Source organism: Bombina bombina, chromosome 11 (assembly GCF_027579735.1).
Source record: "Bombina bombina isolate aBomBom1 chromosome 11, aBomBom1.pri, whole genome shotgun sequence".
Lineage (NCBI taxonomy): Eukaryota > Metazoa > Chordata > Amphibia > Anura > Bombinatoridae > Bombina > Bombina bombina.
Window position 1 is genome coordinate 199,679,220 of NC_069509.1, and position 24,709 is coordinate 199,703,928.

The following is a 24,709-nucleotide window of genomic DNA, read 5'->3' on the forward strand; positions in this document are numbered from 1 at the left end:
ACACTGTTAAACTAGCTGGAGATTCCTACGTCGAGTGGGCATATAAGGTGCACCGCACAGCAGCTCACTGGATAGCGGGTTGCCAAGCCGTATCTGGGGAAGAGGTGCTGCAGCTATTCCTGTTGGAACATTGCTTCGACAAGTTATCCGCAGGAGTTAGAGAGTGGGTTCGGGACCGTAAACCCTCCACTCTGCATGAAGCTGCTCGCCTGGCAGATGAGTATACGGATGCCCGCAAACTGGACACTGCTACCACTAAGATCCCTGCCAGATTGGAGTACAGACCCACAGTCACCCCAGCAGCTACCAATTACCAACCCCCGGCACACCGCTCTACCACACCGCCTTCAGCCACGAACTATCCTCAGACAGCCCGGTTCAACTCACGGGATTACTCACAGCCTATTCGGTGCTTTGGATGTAAGCAACTAGGGCACAAAAGACCAGAGTGTCCCCTAAACACAACGAACCAAGCACATTCCTGGAGAAGACCCGCCGGCGGAAACCCACGTAACTCTCAGCCTGCGGCCCACTACGTAGAGGAGGAAGAATGCTGGGGCATCCTACATGAAGCACACCCTGTGCAAGCTGCCCACCGGGATAACCGGCAACAGCACCGGCATCTGGTGAATGGGAAGGAGGTCAGTGGTCTACGGGATACTGGTGCTACCATGACCTTGCTCCAAAAGAACTTGGTGTCTGAGAACCAGCACACCGGAGACACTGTGGCTGTGAAGGTAGCAGGGGGCGCTGTGTTCCGCCTACCTGTTGCCCGGGTACATTTGGAGTGGGCTCTAGACATGTGAATGTGGGGGTCATGAAGGACTTACCAGCTGATGTTCTCCTTGGAAATGACTTGGCCCCCCCTTGTTTCTGCCTACGCTCCCATGGGACCCGCCGATGTTAACCCTGTGACTTTCCGTGCCGCAGAGACTGACCCACCTGCTGCTGAGCCCCAGGACGCTAAGCTCAGTAAATCTCTGTCCACTATTGATACGTGGAAGTCCCGTTACAATGCGCTGATGAAGGAGAAGAGTCAAGTAGAGGATGAAATGGTCACGTTAAACAATCACGTAACGGTGCTAGCAGGAGAAAAGAGGAGCGCAGAGGAAAAAGCGCGTTTAGAACGGGAATCTCTGCTAGACAAGCTGCACCAATAGACCGCAGAAAACACCAGCTTCAGAGTGGAACATGAAACATTAATGACAAACTTAGCGACACTGGAGGAGAAGCTGACGCTGGCTCATGGTGAGGTGCAGCAACTCAAGGGCACCCTACGTCAGTATGAAGGACTTGTGGATACCTATAAAGAGCAGGTACAGAAAACTCGTAAAGAAGCCGATGAGATTTGTCTCCAACTGGAAAGAAGCGTCTCTGAAAACAAAAACTTGAAGGACTGTTTAGCCCTGGTCTGGGCACTGAAGAAGTTGAACCCTTATTTATATGGACATGAATTCTCTCTCATAACGGGAATGCAGATGGATTGTCCTGGCAAACTGACATTCCTACCACCTCCTAGTCCGGTCATCCCCAAGTTGACCCGTAAAGGGTCAAGCCGAGTCTGCCGGAGTGTCCCACCAGGAGAGGGCCATGTTAAAGACCCCTCTGTCAACCTCCCTACGGATTATGGATTCAGGCATTATGTTAAGTCACCCTGTGCCCATTATAGGTACAGGGTGCAAATCCAACAGTACTGGAGGGGTTAACTTAAGTTTTGAGTAACTTGTTGGAGGGGTTAACTTCAGTTTTGAGTAACTGTTTTGTCTAAGACAGTTGGAGTTGTTTTTAAAACCAGAAGTAAGCAGGAGAAGGACTATAATCAAGTATCCGAGCAAAAGGACCTGATTTTAAAGAAAGCACAGAGCTCTGAGAGTTGAAGGAGAGTGTCAACCAGGTGGGAGACCTGCATAAATACCGGACATATAGCCCTCAATAAAGTAGATTCTGTTTTACCCTCAAAACGGAGCTTGGTCTCGTGTTTGTGGGGAAATTAACTGGATTTGTGTGTTGCTGATCCCATATTCAGGGCATCTTTCATCTGGTATTAACCCTCGATAACAGGGTTATATGTAACTGCACACACTGGGGATATACATGCACACACGGTGTACGTATGGGTGTAACTGCACACACTGGGGATATACATGCACACACGATGTACGTATGCACGTAGCTGCACACACTGGAGATATGCATGCACACACGGTGTACGTATGCACGTAGCTGCACACACTGGGGATATGCATGCACACACGGTGTATGTATGGGTGTAACTGCACACACTGGGGATATGCATGCACACACGGTGTACGTATGGGTGTAACTGCACACACTGGGGATATGCATGCGCACACGGTGTACTTATGGGTGTAACTGCACACACTGGGGATATGCATGCACACACGGTGTACTTATGGGTGTAACTGCACACACTGGGGATATGCATGCACACACGGTGTACTTATGGGTGTAACTGCACACACTGGGGATATGCATGCACACACGGTGTACTTATGGGTGTAACTGCACACACTGGGGATATGGATGCACACACAGTGAACGTATGGCTGTAACTGCACACACTGGGGATATGCATGCACACACGGTGTACGTATGGCTGTAACTGCACACACTGGGGATATGCATGCACACAAGCTGTACGTATAGGTGTAACTGCACACACTGGGGATATGCATGCACACACGCTGTACGTATGGGTGTAACTGCACACACTGGGGATATGCATGCACACACGCTGTACGTATGGATGTAACTGCACACACTGGGGATATGCATGCACACAAGCTGTACGTATAGGTGTAACTGCACACACTGGGGATATGCATGCACACACGCTGTACGTATAGGTGTAACTGCACACACTGGGGATATGCATGCACACAAGCTGTACGTATGGCTGTAACTGCACACACTGGGGATATGCATGCACACACGGTGTACGTATGGCTGTAACTGCACACACTGGGGATATGCATGCACACACGGTGTACGTATGGCTGTAACTGCACACACTGGGGATATGCATGCACACACGGTGTACGTATGGGTGTAACTGCACACACTGGTGATATGCATGCACACACAGTGTACGTATGCATGTAACTGCACACACTGGAGATATGCATGCACACGGTGTACGTATGGGTGTAACTGCACACACTGGGGATATGCATGCACACACGGTGTACGTATGGGTGTAACTGCACACACTGGGGATATGCATGCACACACGGTGTACGTATGGGTGTAACTGCATACACTGGGGATATGCATGCACACACGGTGTACGTATGGGTGTAACTGCACACACTGGGGATATGCATGCACACACGGTGTACGTATGGGTGTAACTGCACACACTGGGGATATGGATGCACACACGGTGTACGTATGGCTGTAACTGCACACACTGGGGATATGCATGCACACACGGTGTACGTATGGGTGTAACTGCACACACTGGGGATATGCATGCACACACGGTGTACGTATGGGTGTAACTGCACACACTGGGGATATGGGTGTACGTATGGGTGTAACTGCACACACTGGGGATATAGATGCAAATTGTAATAATACAGATAATATAAATGAACCAATATATAATAAACAATACACACATATACATAAGAAAAAAAGTTAAATAAACCATAAAGTAGAATATATGCACATATATAAAAAAAAATCATAATAAATAGAAATATATATATATATATATATATATATATATATATATATATATATCCAATGTGGTGGTACCAATAGATAGTGTGTCCTCAAATAAGCGATATATCATCATAGATAAAAGTTAGGCGACAGATAATTATGTGTCCTAGAATCATTTATAAAATATGAAGTTAGAGATAAAAAAAAAAAAAGGAAGTTGTGAGATGATCCCCAAAATTAAGAGTGGGATAAAGAGATCCTCATTAAAAAATGCCAAAAGTAAAAAAAAAAATAACAAAAATTAAATTAATTCTAATCTGTAGTGTGTCCAAGTGATCCCCACATTGATTGGAACCTAAGGAAATAAATACAACTGTGCAATACCAAAGTGATCATGCCTTAGCACTAAATGTGATAGGCTTTGCCAGACCCCTACAGTGGTAGTGGTGGAAAACTCAAGGTGGAAATGTCTGTAATAATCAACGCATTTCTGCCCTGAATAGGGCTTTTATCAAGACTATGCCAGTTTAAAATGATAGTGGAATATAAAGGGAGTATCTTGTAGTAGAAAAGACCTGCCATTCGGGACGAAATACGGTTGGATAAAACAGCATTTTATTGAAAGTCAATTAAAAAGCCAAACATGTCAGTCATGCAGGGTACAGGGACTGACAACCCTGGCGTGTTTTGCACTGCACTAGTGCTTAGTCATAGGTATAAAGATAATATACTCTAATCAAAATCTCACATCAATCACAGTTAGCCTTCCAAAAAATAGTTATACTTCTGTGTTGTCCGTATATTGGACCGCAAAATGTCACCACTTCCGTTTCCAGTCATGTAACCATGACTTCTGGTTTCGTCACGTCACTTCCGGGTATAGCTCAGTAATTTCCGGTTACGCCACATCTTTTCCGATTTCGGATTATTCCACCATTTTTAATGTGGGAAACAGACAATAATGTAATGTGAGATTATGTATTTGAACATGTTAATAACGTAAAGTACTTCTTAACTTCTGCTTGTTAAGAATGCACATATATGGGAGGTATTATATATAAAAACATGGAAAATTATTATAAGAATTATTAAAAAAAAATACTATAAAAATATAGTTTAAAAAAATTATATTGTAAAAATATAACAAACAGCTAGAGTTTTATTTTTTGGCGGGCTAACTGATTGATGTGAGATTTTGATTGGAGGATATTCCCTTTGTATTCCACTATCATTCTAAGCTAGCTTAGTGTTGATAAACACGTCATTGCCGAAACGCGTCGATTATTAGACATTTCCACATTGAGTTTTCCACCACTACAACTGTGGGGGTCTGGTAAGCCTATAACATTTAGTGCTAAGACATGATCACTTTGGTATTGTACATTGTTGTATTTATTTCCTTAGGTTCCGATCCACGTGGGGATCACTTGGACACACTACGGAATACAGTTATTTCTATTTTAATTTTTTTTTTTTTATTAACTTTTTTTGGTATTTTTGCCATTTCTTTAATGGGGAACTCTTTATCCCACTTTTAATTTTAGGGATCATCTCACGACTACCTTCTTTTTCTCTAACTTCACATTTTATAATTGATTCTAGGACACAGAATCATCTGTCTCCTAACTTTTATCTATTATGACATTATCGCATATTTGAGGACACACTGTCTATTGGGACCACCACATTGGATTAATATATATATTTTTATTCATATTTTTTTTATATATGTGCATATATTCTATTTTATTTTAATATTGTTTCCTATGTATATGATTGCATTGTTTATTATATATTGGTTTATTTATATTACTTATGTATTATTATATTATTATATTATATTATGTATTATTAGGATTTGCACAGTATACAAAATTAGTAAACTTGCACATTTATAATCACACCTAAGCCTTATCAGGCGCTATTGTGTTTTTTATGTGCATGGGGGCCTGTTTTATGTGTCCTTTGTCCGATGGGAATTTCCCGGGTTGGGGATACTCACACAGAACTACACACAGCTTTCTGTTCTCAGGGTTTCATATAATCAGCTTGGTGTACATTGTTGCATTACCTCTGAATTTGAGCCTTCTCAGGACTGAATACTTTACATTTCAGTTATGTTTTCCACTGTTATTCATTGTTATATTAGTGCAGTGGAAAAATTATATCTGCATTTTTACACGTGAGGTGAAACTAGGACTATTATTGCTGGGCCTAGAAGACAGAGGTGGGTCATTGGGTGCTCATTTATATCTTATATTATTTCATATCTGGATATTGACAATACCAGGAACGTGGCTTCTGCTGGTTTATCGTTTCTTTTTGTGTGCTGATGCGTAGGCCTGACAGATGTGAGCGGGTTGTGATTGTATTAGTGTGTGTAGCTACAGGAGCGTGCTGCGATTGGATCAGTGTGTGTAGCTACAGGAGCGTGCTGCGATTGGATCAGTGTGTGTAGCTACAGGAGCGTGCTGCGATTGGATCAGTATGTGTGGCTACAGGAGCGTGCTGCGATTGGATCAGTATGTGTAGCTACAGGAGCGTGCTGCGATTGGATCAGTGTGTGTAGCTACAGGAGCGTGCTGCGATTGGATCAGTGTGTGTTTGGCTACAGGAGCGTGCTGCGATTGGATCAGTGTGTGTAGCTACAGGAGCGTGCTGCGATTGGATCGGTGTGTGTGTGTGGCTACAGGAGCGTGCTGCGATTGGATCAGTGTGTGTGGCTACAGGAGCGTGCTGCGATTGGATTCAGTGTGTGTGGCTGCAGGAGCGTGCTGCGATTGGATCAGTGTGTGTGGCTACAGGAGCGTGCTGCGATTGGATCAGTGTGTGTGGCTGCAGGAGCGTGCTGCGATTGGATCAGTGTGTGTGGCTACAGGAGCGTGCTGCGATTGGATCAGTGTGTGTGGCTGCAGGAGCGTGCTGCGATTTGTATCAGTTTGTGAAGTGGCTGCCTGTGTCGTATGTTTGTAATATAAAGAGATTAATGTTGTATATAATATTTGTGTAGCTGTAGTTGTGCATACATGTGTATTCTGTGTCTGTATTTTCTCTCTCCTGACTGTGTCTGTGTTTCCCTGGCACAGGGCTATAAATACTTCATGTTCAGCAGGTGACAGGATTAACCCCATGTCTGCTGTGCATCTCTGATTCTGCTTGCTCAGCTTACTGACTAATCTGTCTCGTTATAGACTCTCTAATTAATCCCTTCTTGTTTTCTCTCTCTCCCTAGATCCTAAAGGGTCGCTGGACTCAAAGAAAAGTAAGCACTTGCAGCAGTCACTTGGCACAGGGGGCGGGGCCTCTCTCTGACATCACCCATCTTATGTTATAGTAGCGTTATTTACACGCGGAATTCCCAGACAGATACTTTAGTGCAGAACCTCCACCAATAAGCCATCGCCTATATTAGTTATTAAGCACCACTTTGTAGAAAGAAATCTATTCATTTAATACTCCTTTTATTACAGTTTACTTGGTTTTGTAAAGAGCAGTTCAGGGATATACCTCTTGAAAAGCCGGTGGGATTTATGTTTCTGTTTTCTTTTCCCAGTGAAGAATAAATGTAAATAAGCTGTGCTCTATACTTATGACTGCAGCACCACAGCATCTCAGCAGGGAGTATTGTTTTATTTCCCTTAATAAACATTTTAGAGCGAGATTAGATGTTAAGTGCAATGTCCCTTTAAGGCTCTGGTGTAAACAAACATGCACTTCCGGTTGGTTTCAAAATAAAGAGCTGTTACTTAACCCTTTTTATGCAAGAATATATACCAGAACAGATTAGCACAATGTCACGCATACCAGGCTGCAAGGGTTAAACCTCCACCCCCTACTACCTAGTCCCCTCCTGTTTCTCAGCAGGGCTTTTAAGAGCATACGCGATCTCCCAGACCCTTGGTTTGCTTTGTTTTGTGCTTTGAACATTGTCAGGAAAGAGCTGATCTCTAACTGGAAAAACCCTCCTTGACTGACCTGGCTCCTGGAACTGCCGGTCGGTCACATTACCCGGACACCCGCTAACCTTTACCCCAGGTCGCTCCAGCGGCCCCTTGCCCTAGAGCTCCGCTCTTTTGGGGATTGGTAGCCCCTAGGGAGGACCAGAGGGGGGGTGATTGCCAGAAGGGCGCTTCCTTGGGAACCGGGGGTTTTGGACACCCCCACCTCCATATCTTTACCAGGCTGTAACTCCGGATCATGCCACTTTTTGGACTGTGGCATCTGGGGACCAAGAGTTTTCCAATGACATCCTGGAAGTGCTGCGGCTCCCCCGGGATCACCCAGAAACAGCGACCTAGGTACTGTGGGGCTCTATGGGACTGGGACTCCTATGGAGGCGCCGGACTGTCTGGAGGGGCGGGAATGGTGGGAGATTTTGGAGTCAGATAAGACCCTTTGTGTGTGTATATCAGCAGAGTGTGTTTCCCAATAAAGTTAGCTCTTGTTTAACCTGAATACTAGTATGTCTAGTTATTTGGGTGGGCTCCTGAATACTGGTATTTGGGTGGGCTACGGGCTATAATCGCTTGACAGCTACACAGCTGCAGTCTCCAGGGAGGAAGCATGACCCTTTTGGTGGAACTACCCAGTCGGGGTTGCCGGGTTCAGTCACATTGGCTGGCAGCGGTGGGATGCTTCCATCTACCTAGAACGTCCAAACCACCTACTGAAGACTTCTTTGGATGGAACAGCAGTATACTGGGCCCCGAAAGGAAACACTGAAGGACTTGCTGAAAGCTCGGGGGAAAGTTACTGGCCACAAATACAAGACAGTTATCATCGCTGAGCTTATGGAGGACGATCGGGCTAACGAGCCGACTGGTGGGTCCGATAGCGACCAGAGCAGTAAGCAGCCCAGTATGGCGTCCACTGTAGAGTCGGCACTGTCCGAAGTACAGAGAGAAGTCCAGTGGCAACTGGCGCTCTATGACACCACCCCACCAGCGGAGGTCATCACCCAGATAGTATCCGAAACCACACAGCTCAAGCTAGCCGGCTCCCTCAAATCTACCCTCCCGGCCAAAGAAGTTCCCTCATGGGGCTTTCCGAGCCTTCAAAGACGAGGAGGAAGAGATCTACAGCTATCTCTAAGTCTTTGAGACACAGTGCGAGCTGCAGGGGGTCACAGATGCCAACCGAGTTACTATCTTGCTCGGAAAGCTGTCCGGCCGAGTCCTGGAGACTTTTCACACTGTTCCTTCAGGGGACAGAAAAGATTGTGACAAAATTAAGGAGCGCATCCTTACCCAATATGGCCTCACGCCGGAAGCTCACCGGCAGAAATTCAGGGAGCTAAGGAGGCAAGAGGGGCTGCCTTTCTCAGAGTGGACACACCGGTTCACCTGTGCTATGTACTCTTGGTTCACCGGCTGCAAAGTAACCACCTTGGCCGAAGCCATACAGCTCATCCTGCTGGAGCACTTCTACAACCTTTCTCCGGCAGAGATAAGAGAACGGGTCCACGATCGGCGACCCGAAACAGCAGACCAAGCAGCCATCCTGGCTGACTAATATCTTGATGCCCGGCGTCAGGTCTGCCCTGAGCCACAGCCAGTGACTCACCCTGCTTCAGCCCCTGTCCATCTCGCGGCGGCTCCCCATCAACCCCCGACCCAACCAGCACCTTGCCGGGCCCAGTGCACCCTGAAGATGGTACAGGTGCGGGCTGGTGGGCTACTTCAGAAAGGAATGTCCGGCGCAGCTGCCAAGGAATCTCCCTCCGGCTCAATGGACAAGGGCTCCTGTCAGAAGTTACCTAGCTGCCGCCCAATGTTTGTATGCAGAGGGCCCTATGGAATATGCTGACTGGACAGAAGAAGAGGTTGGAGTCCTGCATGAGGTGAACCCGGCGACAACCGTCAGCACCATTGCCAGGAGGTCTGGGTCAACGGGCAGTCAACCCGGGGACTACGAGACAGTGGAGCTACAGTTACACTGATCCAGCTGCACCTGGTCCCCACCTCGGACCGACCAGGGAGGTCTCTCACAGTTCGGGTGGCTGGGGGTGCAGTACTATGGATTCCCACGTCACGGGTGCACCTGGATTGGGGTGTTGGCTCCCATGCTGTAGAAGTGGGAATCATGAGCCATCTGCCCGCCGAGGTCTTGCTGGGGAACGACCTCGGCCACCTTGCCTCAGCCTTTGTGTGGGATAACCCCACGGATGTTTGCCCGGTCACCACCAGACAGCAAGCCAGATGCCAGGCCACGACACACGATCTGGGGACCCAGGTAAGGCACTCCGCCCTGACTCCTGCCCTGCCCCCCGACCTGGTTTCTTGGGGGTCCCCCACTGACTTTGCCCAGAAGACATTGAGTGACCCAACCCTAGCCCCTTACCGTGACCGAGTAGGGACTGACCCCCAGGTTAGTTTTGAGTGGGAGAAAGGGCTCCTGTATCGGATCCCTGAGAGGAGAAAAGGGCCGGTGCCCAAATGCCAGCTGGTAGTACCGCAGAAATATCGGTACAACCTGCTGTGGATAGGGCATGACATCCCCCTAGCAGGAAATATGGGGAAGTCTAGGACCCATCACCTACTGACCCAGACATTCTTTTGGCTAGGGATTACAGTTGATATTAAGCTGTATTGTTAGACCTGCAATGTATGCAGAAAGTAGGAAAGACCACTCCAAAGCCGCCTTGCACCCCCTCCCCATCATTGATGAACCCTTCAGCAGGGTTGCTGTAGATATCATTGGTCCAGTCCAGCCCCACAGGGAAAAAGTATATACTCACAGTGGTAGATTATGCCACTCGGTACCCGGTGGCAATCCCTTTGGCTACTATCCAGGTGGAGACAGTGGCAGATGCAATGCTCTTGATATTCACCAGGGTAGGCTTTCCCTGGGAAGTGATCTCCAACCAGGGAACCCAGTTCACTGCGGAGATCACCCGGCAGTTATGGAAACTGTGTGGGATCTAACCCCTGCACAGTGCCCCCTACCACCCCTAGACTAATGGGTTATGTGAGAGGCTCAACGGGACCCTGAAGCAGTTACTTAGGTCGTTCTCGGCCTCTCAAAAGGACTGGGAAAGATACCTGACGCACCTCCTATTTGCATACAGAGAGGTGCCCCAGGAATCTACGGGATTCTCCCCTTTTGAACTAGTACATGGCCGGAATATAAGGGGGCCCCTAGACCTATTGATAGCCCACTGGGAGGGATCAACAGAAGAGGAGGGACATTCCGTGGAGTACGTTCTCGAATTCAGGGACCGACTGAAGGACCTCGCCGAAAGTGTGCAAGAGCACCTTCAGGTCGCTCAAAACAGACAGAAGCGGTGGTACAACCGGAATGCCCGTAACCGGACCCTGGCAGTGGGGCAGAAGAAAAAAATCTGGTAAGCTACAGGCCTCCTGGCAGGGACCCTACTGAGTGGTATAGCAGCTGAATGACACAACCTATCTGGTAGCTAAATGTTCAGATGAAGGGGTCCGCCGGACCTTTCATGTGAACATTCTAACGGCATACCTAGAGAGGGCCAGGGACGAAGCCACCATTTGTGCTCCGGCTGTGGAGGACTCTGAGAGTCTTCCCATGCCGAAGCTCCCCAGGCAAGATGAGGTACCCCCAGGGGTAGGAGACATACAGCTGGACGAGAGGCTAGGGACTAGGCAGAAGGAGCAAGTCCGGCAAATGCTAGAGGACAGGCTAGACATGTTCTCCACTACCACTGGGTACACCACGGCGGCAATACACCAAGTGGAGACCCTGGGGCAGGCGCCCCTGCAACAGGCAGCGTACCGGGTCCCCGAGGCAGTAAGAGAAAGTATGCACCGGAAGCTCAGGGAAATGCTGGACCAAGGTTCCATCCAACAGTCCCTGGGCCTCCCCAGTGGTGCTGGTACCCAAGCGGGACGGGACCACCAGAATCTGCATCGACTACTGTAGGTTTAATGACAGAACCACGACTGACACTTACCCCATGCCCCGGGGCGATGACCTACTAGACCGGATCGCCCATGTCCACTTCCTGACCACCCTAGACCTCAGCAAGGTATACTGGCAGATCCCCTTGGACCCAAGGTCCATCCCAAAGTTGGCATTCATCACCCCCTTTGGCCTACACCAGTTCATGGTCATGCCATTTGGGATGAAGAATTCTCCGGTGACCTTCCAGAGAATGGTAGATCACCTCCTGGATGGTCTCCAGGACTATGCCTGCACATACCTGGATGACATTGCGATCTACATGGACACCTGGGAGGACCATTTGGTCCACCTAGGCATCGTTCTAGACCGCATCAGGGCCGCCGGTCTGACCCTGAAACCCGACAAGTGTACGATAGGGCGCTCGGAGGTCCAGTACCTTGGGCACCGGGTGGGCTGCGGGAAGCAGCGGCCGGAGCCGGCCAAGATTAAGGCACTCACCAACTGGCCCACCCCCAAGACCAAAACCCAAAGTCTTAGCTTTCCTAGGGACCACAGGGTACTATCGCAAATTTGTCCCCTATTACAGTTCCCTGGCCAAACCCCTGACCGACTTAACCCGACAGGTCCTGAAGACTGCATTGATCTCTGCCCCTGTCCTGGCCACTCCTAATCCAACCAAACATTTTTGTGTCAACACAGATGCCTCCATGTTCGGGTTGGGAGCAGTACTGAGCCAGGTGGATGAGGAAGGGCAGGACCACCCCGTAGCCTACATCAGCCAGAAGCTGTTGCCAAGGGAGGTAGGCTATGCGGCGGTTGAGAAGGAGTGCCTGGCCCTGGTGTGGGCCCTTAAGCTTCAACTGTACCTCTATGGAAGGCCCTTCACTGTCCTCACAAATCACAATCCCCTAGTCTGGCTCAACCTGGTTTCTCGGGACAATGGACGCTTGTTACGGTGGAGCTTTGCCTTGCAGCCCTTTAACTTTGACATCCAATACTGGCTGGGAAAAAACAATGGGAAAGCTGATGGACTTTCCCGGCAAACGGAATTGGAATAACTCCTCGGACAACCCCAGGCTGACCCGTGTGTGGATCTAGCCAGGTCTACTGAACTGGAAGGGGGGAGCTGTCACGGATACCAGGCTGCAAGGGTTAAACCTCCACCCACTACTACCTAGTCCCCTCCTGTTTCTCAGCGGATCTGGGCTTTTGAGAGCATACGCAATCTCCCAGACCGTTGGTTTGCTTTGTTTTTGTGCTTTGAACATTGTCAGGAAAGAGCTGATCTCTGAAAACCCTCCTCGTCTGGCCGGGCTCCTGGAACTGCCGGTCGGCTGCATCACCCTTGACACTTGCCTAACTCCTCTCTGGCTGGCCTGGCTCCTGGAACTGCCGGTCGGCCACATCACCCCAGACACCCGCTAACTTTTACCCCAGGTCACTCCATTGGCCTCTTGCCCCAGAGCTCCGTTCTTTTAGGGATTGGTAGAACCAGAGGTGGGGTGATTGCTGGAAGGGAGCTCCCTTGGGAACCGGGGTATTGGACACCCCCACCTCCATATCTTTACCAGGCTGTAACTCCAGTAACGGATCATGACGCTTTTTGGACTGTTGTATCTGGGGACCGAGAGCTTTCCAATGAAGTGCCGCCACTCCCCCGGGATCCCCCGGGACTGTCTGTAGTGGCGGGAGATTTGGGAGTCAGATAAGACCCTTTGTGTGTGTATATAAGTAGAGTGTGTTTCCCAATAAAGTTAGTTCTTGTTTCACCTGAATACTAGTCTGTCTAGTTATTTGGGTGGGCTCCTGAATACTGGTTCTTTCTGGTAGGCTCTAATCACTTGTCAGCTACTCGGCTGCAGTCTCCAGGGAGGAAGCAGGACCCTTTTGGCGGAGCTACCCAGTCGGTGTAGCCGGGGTCCGTCACACACAAGATCCCAGACATTCACCTGCTTGTGCTGTTATGTGTAGTGTATTCTAACCCATCCATAACATAAGGTGATGCATCTCGCTCACCCTGCAGTGTTATTAAGTTTTCTTCCACTTTTATAACCTTTATTTACCCCTAAAACATTCATAAATCCTGACTGCTTTATCTCCTGTTGCATATCTTGTCTTTTTCCCTTTACCTGTGACCTATTTTTTTCTGAGAGCCGCCCATGACCTGAGTTTTTCTGAGAGCCGCCCCTGACCTGAGTTTTTCTGAGAGCCACCCCTGATCTGAGTTTTCTGAGAGCTACCCCTGACCTGAGTTTTCTGAGAGCCGCCCCTGACCTGAGTTTTTCTGAGAGCCGCCCCTGACCTGAGTTTTTCTGAGAGCCGCCCCTGACCTGAGTTTTTCTGAGAGCCGCCCCTGACCTGAGTTTTTCTGAGAGCCACCCCTGACCTGAGTTTTTCTGAGAGCCGCCCCTGACCTGAGTTTTTCTGAGAGCCGCCCCTGACCTGTGTTTTTTTATTTTTTTTGTTTTTTGGGCCTCCCCTGACCTGTGCTATTTTTTTCGAGGGCCATCCATCGCCTGTGTATGTTTTCAAGAGATGCCCTTGACTTATGTTTTTTCAAGAGATGCTCCTGTGTTCATTGTGTTTCTTTTATCACAAACTAAGGAAGAAGGCGAAAACCTGATGTGAAGGTGACTGTCACTGAAGTGCAAGTGAACCCCACGTAAGTGAGCCGTGAGGCTGTGCAGAATGATCACATTAAAGAAAGAACCGGAAGGCATGATGAGGGCGGTAAAATAAGATATGACATGAGGGGTGCAATAAGATATAATGTGAGGGGTGCAATAAGATATAATGTGAGGGGTGCAATAAGATATGACGTGAGGGGTGCAATAAGATATGACGTGAGCGGTGCAATAAGATATAACGTGAGGGGTGCAATAAGATATGACGTGAGGGGTGCAATAAGATATAACGTGAGGGGTGCAATAAGATATAACGTGAGGGGTGCAATAAGATATGACGTGAGGGGTGCAATAAGATATGACGTGAGGGGTGCAATAAGATATGACGTGAGGGGTGCAATAAGATATGACGTGAGGGGTGCAATAAGATATGACGTGAGGGGTGCAATAAGATATGACGTGAGGGGTGCAATAAGATATAATGTGAGGGGTGCAATAAGATATGACGTGAGGGGTGCAATAAGATATGACGTGAGGGGTGCAATAAGATATAATGTGAGGGGTGCAATAAGATATGACGTGAGGGGTGCAATAAGATATGACGTGAGGGGTGCAATAAGATATAATGTGAGGGGTGCAATAAGATATAATGTGAGGGGTGCAATAAGATATAACGTGAGGGGTGCAATAAGATATGACGTGAGGGGTGCAATAAGATATAATGTGAGGGGTGCAATAAGATATAATGTGAGGGGTGCAATAAGATATGACGTGAGGGGTGCAATAAGATATGACGTGAGGGGTGCAATAAGATATGACGTGAGGGGTGCAATAAGATATAATGTGAGGGGTGCAATAAGATATAATGTGAGCGATGCAATAAGATATGACGTGAGGGGTGCAATAAGATATGACGAGAGGGGTGCAATAAGATATGACGAGAGGGGTGCAATAAGATATGACGTGAGGGGTGCAATAAGATATAACGTGAGGGGTGCAATAAGATATGACGTGAGGGGTGCAATAAGATATGACGTGAGGGGTGCAATAAGATATAATGTGAGGGGTGCAATAAGATATGACGAGAGGGGTGCAATAAGATATGACGTGAGGGGTGCAATAAGATATAACGTGAGGGGTGCAATAAGATATGACGTGAGGGGTGCAATAAGATATAATGTGAGGGGTGCAATAAGATATGACGTGAGGGGTGCAATAAGATATGACGTGAGGGGTGCAATAAGATATAATGTGAGGGGTGCAATAAGATATGACGTGAGGGGTGCAATAAGATATGACGTGAGGGGTGCAATAAGATATGACGTGAGCGGTGCAATAAGATATAATGTGAGGGGTGCAATAAGATATAATGTGAGGGGTGCAATAAGATATAATGTGAGGGGTGCAATAAGATATAATGTGAGGGGTGCAATAAGATATGACGTGAGGGGTGCAATAAGATATAATGTGAGGGGTGCAATAAGATATGACGTGAGGGGTGCAATAAGATATGACGTGAGGGGTGCAATAAGATATAATGTGAGGGGTGCAATAAGATATAATGTGAGCGGTGCAATAAGATATGACGTGAGGGGTGCAATAAGATATGACGTGAGGGGTGCAATAAGATATGACGTGAGGGGTGCAATAAGATATGACGTGAGGGGTGCAATAAGATATGACGTGAGGGGTGCAATAAGATATGACGTGAGGGGTGCAATAAGATATGACGTGAGGGGTGCAATAAGATATGATGTGAGGGGTGCAATAAGATATGACGTGAGGGGTGCAATAAGATATGACGTGAGGGGTGCAATAAGATATGACGTGAGGGGTGCAATAAGATATGACGTGAGGGGTGCAATAAGATATGACGTGAGGGGTGCAATAAGATATAATGTGAGGGGTGCAATAAGATATAATGTGAGGGGTGCAATAAGATATAATGTGAGGGGTGCAATAAGATATAATGTGAGGGGTGCAATAAGATATAATGTGAGCGGTGCAATAAGATATGACGTGAGGGGTGCAATAAGATATAATGTGAGGGGTGCAATAAGATATAATGTGAGGGGTGCAATAAGATATAATGTGAGGGGTGCAATAAGATATTTATTTATTTATTTATAAAATATTTTACCAGGAAGGATACATTGAGATTTCTCTCGTTTTCAAGTATGTCCTGGGACCACAAAACATTGCATTGATACAATAGGGTACAATAAAATACAAAAACAATAATAATACACAATGTATGCAAACATTTAACATAGAGCAGGTAGGAAATATTTAATCAACCATGACAGGAGCATTCTGTTTTGAGATATGTAGAGAGGGATCTCTTAAAGGATTTTAGGCTTGGGGAAGTTTTTAAAGTGTGAGGGAGGTCGTTCCATAATTGTGGCGCTCTGTAGGAAAAGGAGGATCGAGCTGCTTTCTTTTTGTATTGAGGCAAGCTAAATAATGTGCTGGTACTGGATCGGAGGTTATAGGAGGTGGGAATAGCAGGGGAGAGCATTCTGCTCAGGTAGAGTGGGAGGGGTGCAATAAGATATGACGTGAGGGGTGCAATAAGATATGACGTGAGGGGTGCAAGAAGATATGACGTGAGGGGTGCAAGAAGATATGACGTGAGGGGTGCAATAAGATATAATGTGAGGGGTGCAATAAGATATGACGTGAGGGGTGCAATAAGATATGACGTGAGGGGTGCAAGAAGATATGACGTGAGGGGTGCAAGAAGATATGACGTGAGGGGTGCAATAAGATATAATGTGAGGGGTGCAATAAGATATGACGTGAGCGATGCAATAAGATATAATGTGAGGGGTGCAATAAGATATGATGTGAGCGGTGCAATAAGATATGACGTGAGGGGTGCAATAAGATATGACGTGAGCGGTGCAATAAGATATGACGTGAGGGGTGCAATAAGATATGACGAGAGGGGTGCAATAAGATATGACGTGAGGGGTGCAATAAGATATAATGTGAGGGGTGCAATAAGATATAATGTGAGGGGTGCAATAAGATATGACGTGAGGGGTGCAATAAGATATGACGTGAGGGGTGCAATAAGATATAATGTGAGGGGTGCAATAAGATATGACGTGAGGGGTGCAATAAGATATGACGTGAGGGGTGCAATAAGATATGACGTGAGGGGTGCAATAAGATATAATGTGAGGGGTGCAATAAGATATGACGTGAGGGGTGCAATAAGATATGATGTGAGGGGTGCAATAAGATATGACGTGAGGGGTGCAATAAATTATGACGTGAGGGGTGCAATAAGATATGACGTGAGGGGTGCAATAAGATATGACGTGAGGGGTGCAATAAGATATGACGTGAGGGGTGCAATAAGATATGACTTGAGGGGTGCAATAAGATATGATGTGAGGGGTGCAATAAGATATAATGTGAGGGGTGCAATAAGATATGACGTGAGGGGTGCAATAAGATATGACGTGAGGGGTGCAATAAGATATGACGTGAGGGGTGCAATAAGATATGACGTGAGGGGTGCAATAAGATATGACGTGAGGGGTGCAATAAGATATGACGTGAGGGGTGGAATAAGATATAATGTGAGGGGTGCAATAAGATATAACGTGAGCGGTGCAATAAGATATAATGTGAGGGGTGCAATAAGATATGACGTGAGGGGTGCAATAAGATATGACGTGAGGGGTGCAATAAGATATGACGTGAGGGGTGCAATAAGATATAATGTGAGGGGTGCAATAAGATATAATGTGAGCGGTGCAATAAGATATAATGTGAGGGGTGCAATAAGATATAATGTGAGCGGTGCAATAAGATATAATGTGAGGGGTGCAATAAGATATGACGTGAGGGGTGCAATAAGATATAATGTGAGGGGTGCAATAAGATATAATGTGAGGGGTGCAATAAGATATTTATTTATTTATAAAATATTTTACCAGGAAGGATACATTGAGATTTCTCTCGTTTTCAAGTATGTCCTGGGACCACAAAACATTGCATTGATACAATAGGGTACAATAAAATACAAAAACAATAATAATACACAATGTATGCAAACATTTAACATAGAGCAGGTACGAAATATTTAATCAACCATGACAGGAGCATTCTGTTTTGAGATATGTAGAGAGGGATCTCTTAAAGGATTTTAGGCTTGGGGAAGTTTTTAAAGTGTGAGGGAGGTCGTTCCATAATTGTGGCGCTCTGTAGGAAAAGGAGGATCGAGCTGCTTTCTTTTTGTATTGAGGCAAGCTAAATAATGTGCTGTTATTGGATCGGAGGTTATAGGAGGTGGGAATAGCAGGGGAGAGCATTCTGCTCAGGTAGAGTGGGAGGGGTGCAATAAGATATGACGTGAGGGGTGCAATAAGATATGACGTGAGGGGTGCAATAAGATATGACGTGAGGGGTGCAATAAGATATGACGTGAGGGGTGCAATAAGATATAATGTGAGGGGTGCAATAAGATATGACGTGAGGGGTGCAAGAAGATATGACGTGAGGGGTGCAAGAAGATATGACGTGAGGGGTGCAATAAGATATAATGTGAGGGGTGCAATAAGATATGACGTGAGCGATGCAATAAGATATAATGTGAGGGGTGCAATAAGATATGATGTGAGCGGTGCAATAAGATATGACGTGAGGGGTGCAATAAGATATGACGTGAGCGGTGCAATAAGATATGACGTGAGGGGTGCAATAAGATATGACGAGAGGGGTGCAATAAGATATGACGTGAGGGGTGCAATAAGATATAATGTGAGGGGTGCAATAAGATATAATGTGAGGGGTGCAATAAGATATGACGTGAGGGGTGCAATAAGATATGACGTGAGGGGTGCAATAAGATATAATGTGAGGGGTGCAATAAGATATGACGTGAGGGGTGCAATAAGATATGACGTGAGGGGTGCAATAAGATATAATGTGAGGGGTGCAATAAGATATGACGTGAGGGGTGCAATAAGATATGACGTGAGGGGTGCAATAAGATATGACGTGAGGGGTGCAATAAGATATAATGTGAGGGGTGCAATAAGATATAATGTGAGGGGTGCAATAAGATATGACGTGAGGGGTGCAATAAGATATAATGTGAGGGGTGCAATAAGATATAATGTGAGGGGTGCAATAAGATATAATGTGAGGGGTGCAATAAGATATAATGTGAGGGGTGCAATAAGATATGACGTGAGCGGTGCAATAAGATATAATGTGAGGGGTGCAATAAGATATAATGTGAGCGATGCAATAAGATATGACGTGAGGGGTGCAATAAGATATAATGTGAGGGGTGCAATAAGATATAATGTGAGGGGTGCAATAAGATATAATGTGAGGGGTGCAATAAGATATGACGTGAGGGGTGCAATAAGATATGACGTGAGGGGTGCAATAAGATATAATGTGAGGGGTGCAATAAGATATTTATTTATTTATAAAATATTTTACCAGGAAGGATACATTGAGATTTCTCTCGTTTTCAAGTATGTCCTGGGACCACAAAACATTGCATTGATACAATAGGGTACAATAAAATACAAAAACAATAATAATACACAATGTATGCAAACATTTAACATAGAGCAGGTAGGAAATATTTAATCAACCATGACAGGAGCATTCTGTTTTGAGATATGTAGAGAGGGATCTCTTAAAGGATTTTAGGCTTGGGGAAGTTTTTAAAGTGTGAGGGAGGTCGTTCCATAATTGTGGCGCTCTGTAGGAAAAGGAGGATCGAGCTGCTTTCTTTTTGTATTGAGGCAAGCTAAATAATGTGCTGGTACTGGATCGGAGGTTATAGGAGGTGGGAATAGCAGGGGAGAGCATTCTGCTCAGGTAGAGTGGGAGGGGTGCAATAAGATATGACGTGAGGGGTGCAATAAGATATGACGTGAGGGGTGCAAGAAGATATGACGTGAGGGGTGCAATAAGATATAATGTGAGGGGTGCAATAAGATATAATGTGAGGGGTGCAATAAGATATAATGTGAGGGGTGCAATAAGATATGACGTGAGCGATGCAATAAGATATGACGTGAGCGATGCAATAAGATATAATGTGAGGGGTGCAATAAGATATGACGTGAGGGGTGCAAGAAGATATGACGTGAGGGGTGCAATAAGATATGACGTGAGGGGTGCAAGAAGATATGACGTGAGGGGTGCAATAAGATATAATGTGAGGGGTGCAATAAGATATAATGTGAGGGGTGCAATAAGATATAATGTGAGGGGTGCAATAAGATATAATGTGAGGGGTGCAATAAGATATAATGTGAGGGGTGCAATAAGATATGACGTGAGGGGTGCAATAAGATATGACGTGAGGGGTGCAATAACATATAATGTGAGGGGTGCAATAAGATATGACGTGAGGGGTGCAATAAGATATGACGTGAGGGGTGCAATAAGATATGACGTGAGGGGTGCAATCAGATATGACGTGAGGGGTGCAATAAGATATAATGTGAGGGGTGCAATAAGATATGACGTGAGGGGTGCAATAAGATATGACGTGAGGGGTGCAATAAGATATAATGTGAGGGGTGCAATAAGATATGACGTGAGGGGTGCAATAAGATATGACGTGAGGGGTGCAATAAGATATGACGTTAGGGGTGCAATAAGATATGACGTGAGCGGTGCAATAAGATATGACGTGAGGGGTGCAATAAGATATGACGTGAGCGATGCAATAAGATATAATGTGAGGGGTGCAATAAGATATGACGTGAGGGGTGCAATAAGATATAATGTGAGGGGTGCAATAAGATATAATGTGAGGGGTGCAATAAGATATGACGTGAGCGGTGCAATAAGATATGACGTGAGGGGTGCAATAAGATATGACGTGAGGGGTGCAATAAGATATGACGTGAGGGGTGCAATAAGATATAATGTGAGGGGTGCAATAAGATATGACGTGAGGGGTGCAATAAGATATAATGTGAGGGGTGCAATAAGATATGACGTGAGGGGTGCAATAAGATATGACGTGAGGGGTGCAATAAGATATGACGTGAGGGGTGCAATAAGATATGACGTGAGGGGTGCAATAAGATATGACGTGAGCGATGCAATAAGATATAACGTGAGGGGTGCAATAAGATATGACGTGAGGGGTGCAATAAGATATAATGTGAGGGGTGCAATAAGATATGTGAGGGGTGCAATAAGATATGACGTGAGCGGTGCAATAAGATATAATGTGAGGGGTGCAATAAGATATGACGTGAGCGGTGCAATAAGATATAATGTGAGGGGTGCAATAAGATATGACGTGAGGGGTGCAATAAGATATGACGTGAGGGGTGCAATAAGATATGACGTGAGCGGTGCAATGAGATATGACGTGAGGGGTGCAATGAGATATGACGTGAGGGGTGCAATAAGATATGACGTGAGCGGTGCAATAAGATATGACGTGAGGGGTGCAATAAGATATGACGTGAGCGGGACAATAAGATATGACGTGAGCGGGACAGTAAGATATGACGTGAGGGGTGCAATAAGATATGATGTGAGCGGTGCAATAAGATATGACGTGAGCGGGACAGTAAGATATGACGTGAGCGGGACAGTAAGATATGACGTGAGGGGTGCAATAAGATATGACGTGAGGGGTGCAATAAGATATGACGTGAGGGGTGCAATAAGATATGACGTGAGGGGTGCAATAAGATATGACGTGAGGGGTGCAATAACATATAATGTGAGCGGGACAATAAGATATGACGTGAGCGGGACAATAAGATATGACGTGAGCGGGACAATAAGATATGACGTGAGCGGGACAATAAGATATGACGTGAGGGGTGCAATAAGATATGACGTGAGGGGTGCAATAAGATATGACGTGAGGGGTGCAATAAGATATGACGTGAGGGGTGCAATAAGATATGACGTGAGCGGGACAATAAGATATGACGTGAGCGGGACAATAAGATATGACGTGAGCGGTGCAATAAGATATAATGTGAGGGGTGCAATAAGATATGACGTGAGCGGTGCAATAAGATATGACGTGAGCGGTGCAATAAGATATGACGTGAGCGGTGCAATAAGATATAATGTGAGGGGTGCAATAAGATATAATGTGAGGGGTGCAATAAGATATAATGTGAGGGGTGCAATAAGATATAATGTGAGGGGTGCAATAAGATATGACGTGAGGGGTGCAATAAGATATGACGTGAGGGGTGCAATAAGATATGACGTGAGCGGTGCAATAAGATATGACGTGAGCGGTGCAATAAGATATGACGTGAGGGGTGCAATAAGATATGACGTGAGGGGTGCAATAAGATATGACGTGAGGGGTGCAATAAGATATAATGTGAGGGGTGCAATAAGATATGATGTGAGGGGTGCAATAAGATATGACGTGAGGGGTGCAATAAGATATGACGTGAGGGGTGCAATAAGATATGACGTGAGGGGTGCAATAAGATATGACGTGAGGGGTGCAATAAGATATAATGTGAGCGGGACAATAAGATATGACGTGAGCGGGACAATAAGATATGACGTGAGCGGGACAATAAGATATGACGTGAGCGGGACAATAAGATATGACGTGAGCGGTGCAATAGGATGCGATAAAGGGGAGAAAGAGGGGGAGGGGTGATACCGTGTGATAAGGGGCAGTTGGCCGTGATGGGGTCAGCTGGGAGTCATTGCAGAAGGGGCACAGCATTGTGGGATGTACTGTGAGGGTCTAATATAAGGGGCTTTATGGTCTGATAAAAGGCACAGTGGGCTACTATTTCAGGTAGGGAGGGTACTCTGGATCACCATGATAGACGTTTTTGCTGACTTATAGACACCATATTTATATAAAATGCTTCTTCTGTTCAGGCCTCCTAGGAACTTGGACTCTCGTACATTTATTACAATTGGTGAGAAGGTAAGTTGCTCGGTCTCCGTGCCGTCTAGTTCTGATTCTCTCTAATTTTGTGTTTCCTCCACTTAATCAGCACAATACCGAGCGAATTAGCTGCTGATGACACCCATATCTCTTGCTTCTTCTTGTTATCTAAACATACACGTCCTCACTCTCAATGAGTTAAGTCTCCTCCAAACCTTAAAGGGACATGAAACCCAAAGAATTTTCTTTCATGATATAGAAAGAGCAGTAATTTTAAACAACTTTTTAAGTTACTTCTGTTATCTAATTTGCTTCATTCTCTTGATATCCTTTGCTAAAAAAGCATATCTAGATAGGCTCAGAAGCTGCTGATTGGTAGCTGCACATAGATGCATTGTGTGATTGGCTCAACCATGTGCATTGCTATTTCTTAAATAAAGGATATCTAAAGAATGAAGCAAATTAGATTATAGAAGTAAATTGTAATGTTGTTTAAAATTTGTTTTATCTACCTGCATCATGAAAGAAAAATGTTGGGTTTAACCCCTTAAGGACTGGGCATTTCAGACAAAAACTTCCCCAAAAGACCCGAGCATTTTTTTTTCCAATTATTTTTATTCAGAGACAGGATATGGTTACAGTAAACATAAAATAGAGTTGTTTCCCCCATAGGTCATGATATGAGTGATTCACAGATCACCAACAACACATAATCAGTATTAGATGAAACATACATAAACCCCATGTACAAGCTATATCAACACAGAGGGGCATATTTATTAAAGGCCTGTCCGACATGATCCGATCAGCGGATCCTGTCCGACAGACCTCGCTGAATGTAGAGAGCAATACGCTCTCCGTATTCAGCATTTGCAACGCCGCCCCCTGCAGATTTGCGGCCAATCAGCTGCCAGCAGGGGGTTGTCAATCAACCCAATCGTACTCGATCAGGTTGATTTGTGGCAATTTCTGTCCGCCTCTTTAGAACGCTGCTCCATAACTGGTGTTTCTGGCGAGTCATACGGAGCTTGATAGATATGCCCCAGAATATCTTTAATACCCTCTTCATGATACCAATATCATTCTACAAGAAGGAATCTATGTAACAAACCATTGGCACGGGCCTATTATATGGCGTTTTAATCGGGGGGGAAAGAGCCAGTGTGTTTAATAACATTAAACAAAGAGAGCGGCAACAACAACAAAGTCAAAGTGTATTCCTCATTTCTGTTAAGTGATTTATTAAGGCTATGCTCCCAATAATGCATGTAGGTTACCTTGAATTATTGTGGTCTTAAGTATCACTAGGGAGTGTGCAGTGCATTTCTGTATCATAGCATTGAAGCACTTGCGAACAGTCAATTCTTACATCAAACAGAAATCCTATATATCCCCACACTATGCTCATGCTAAAGAAATGAATATAACCAGGGTTCTCTGTAGCTAGCACACAATAAGTAAATGAGTCCTATAACAGCATTCAGGAACTCAGGTAGACAAAGTAGTGCTGAACCAGAGGGGAGCAGAACAACTATAAAGTTACCCATCTGAATAATACATTGTTATCCCATTTATAAAGATAAGATAAGAAAACATAAAAAAGAGAACAATATAACAGCCAACAGGGCTATACAATTAA

At 45.7% G+C, this 24,709-nt stretch overlaps 1 long non-coding RNA gene across 1 annotated transcript in view; it reads left to right on the plus strand.

The window, feature by feature from the left end:
* The window catches only part of LOC128642053 (uncharacterized), a 48,178-nt gene extending 24,908 nt beyond the window's left edge, over window positions 1–23,270 (plus strand). The window contains exons 2-4 of the long non-coding RNA XR_008399616.1: window positions 6,920–6,949; window positions 14,167–14,224; window positions 23,061–23,270. This is a non-coding gene — a long non-coding RNA (uncharacterized LOC128642053). The remainder of the gene's footprint in view (window positions 1–6,919; window positions 6,950–14,166; window positions 14,225–23,060) is intronic.
* Window positions 23,271–24,709: the final 1,439 nt, after the last annotated feature.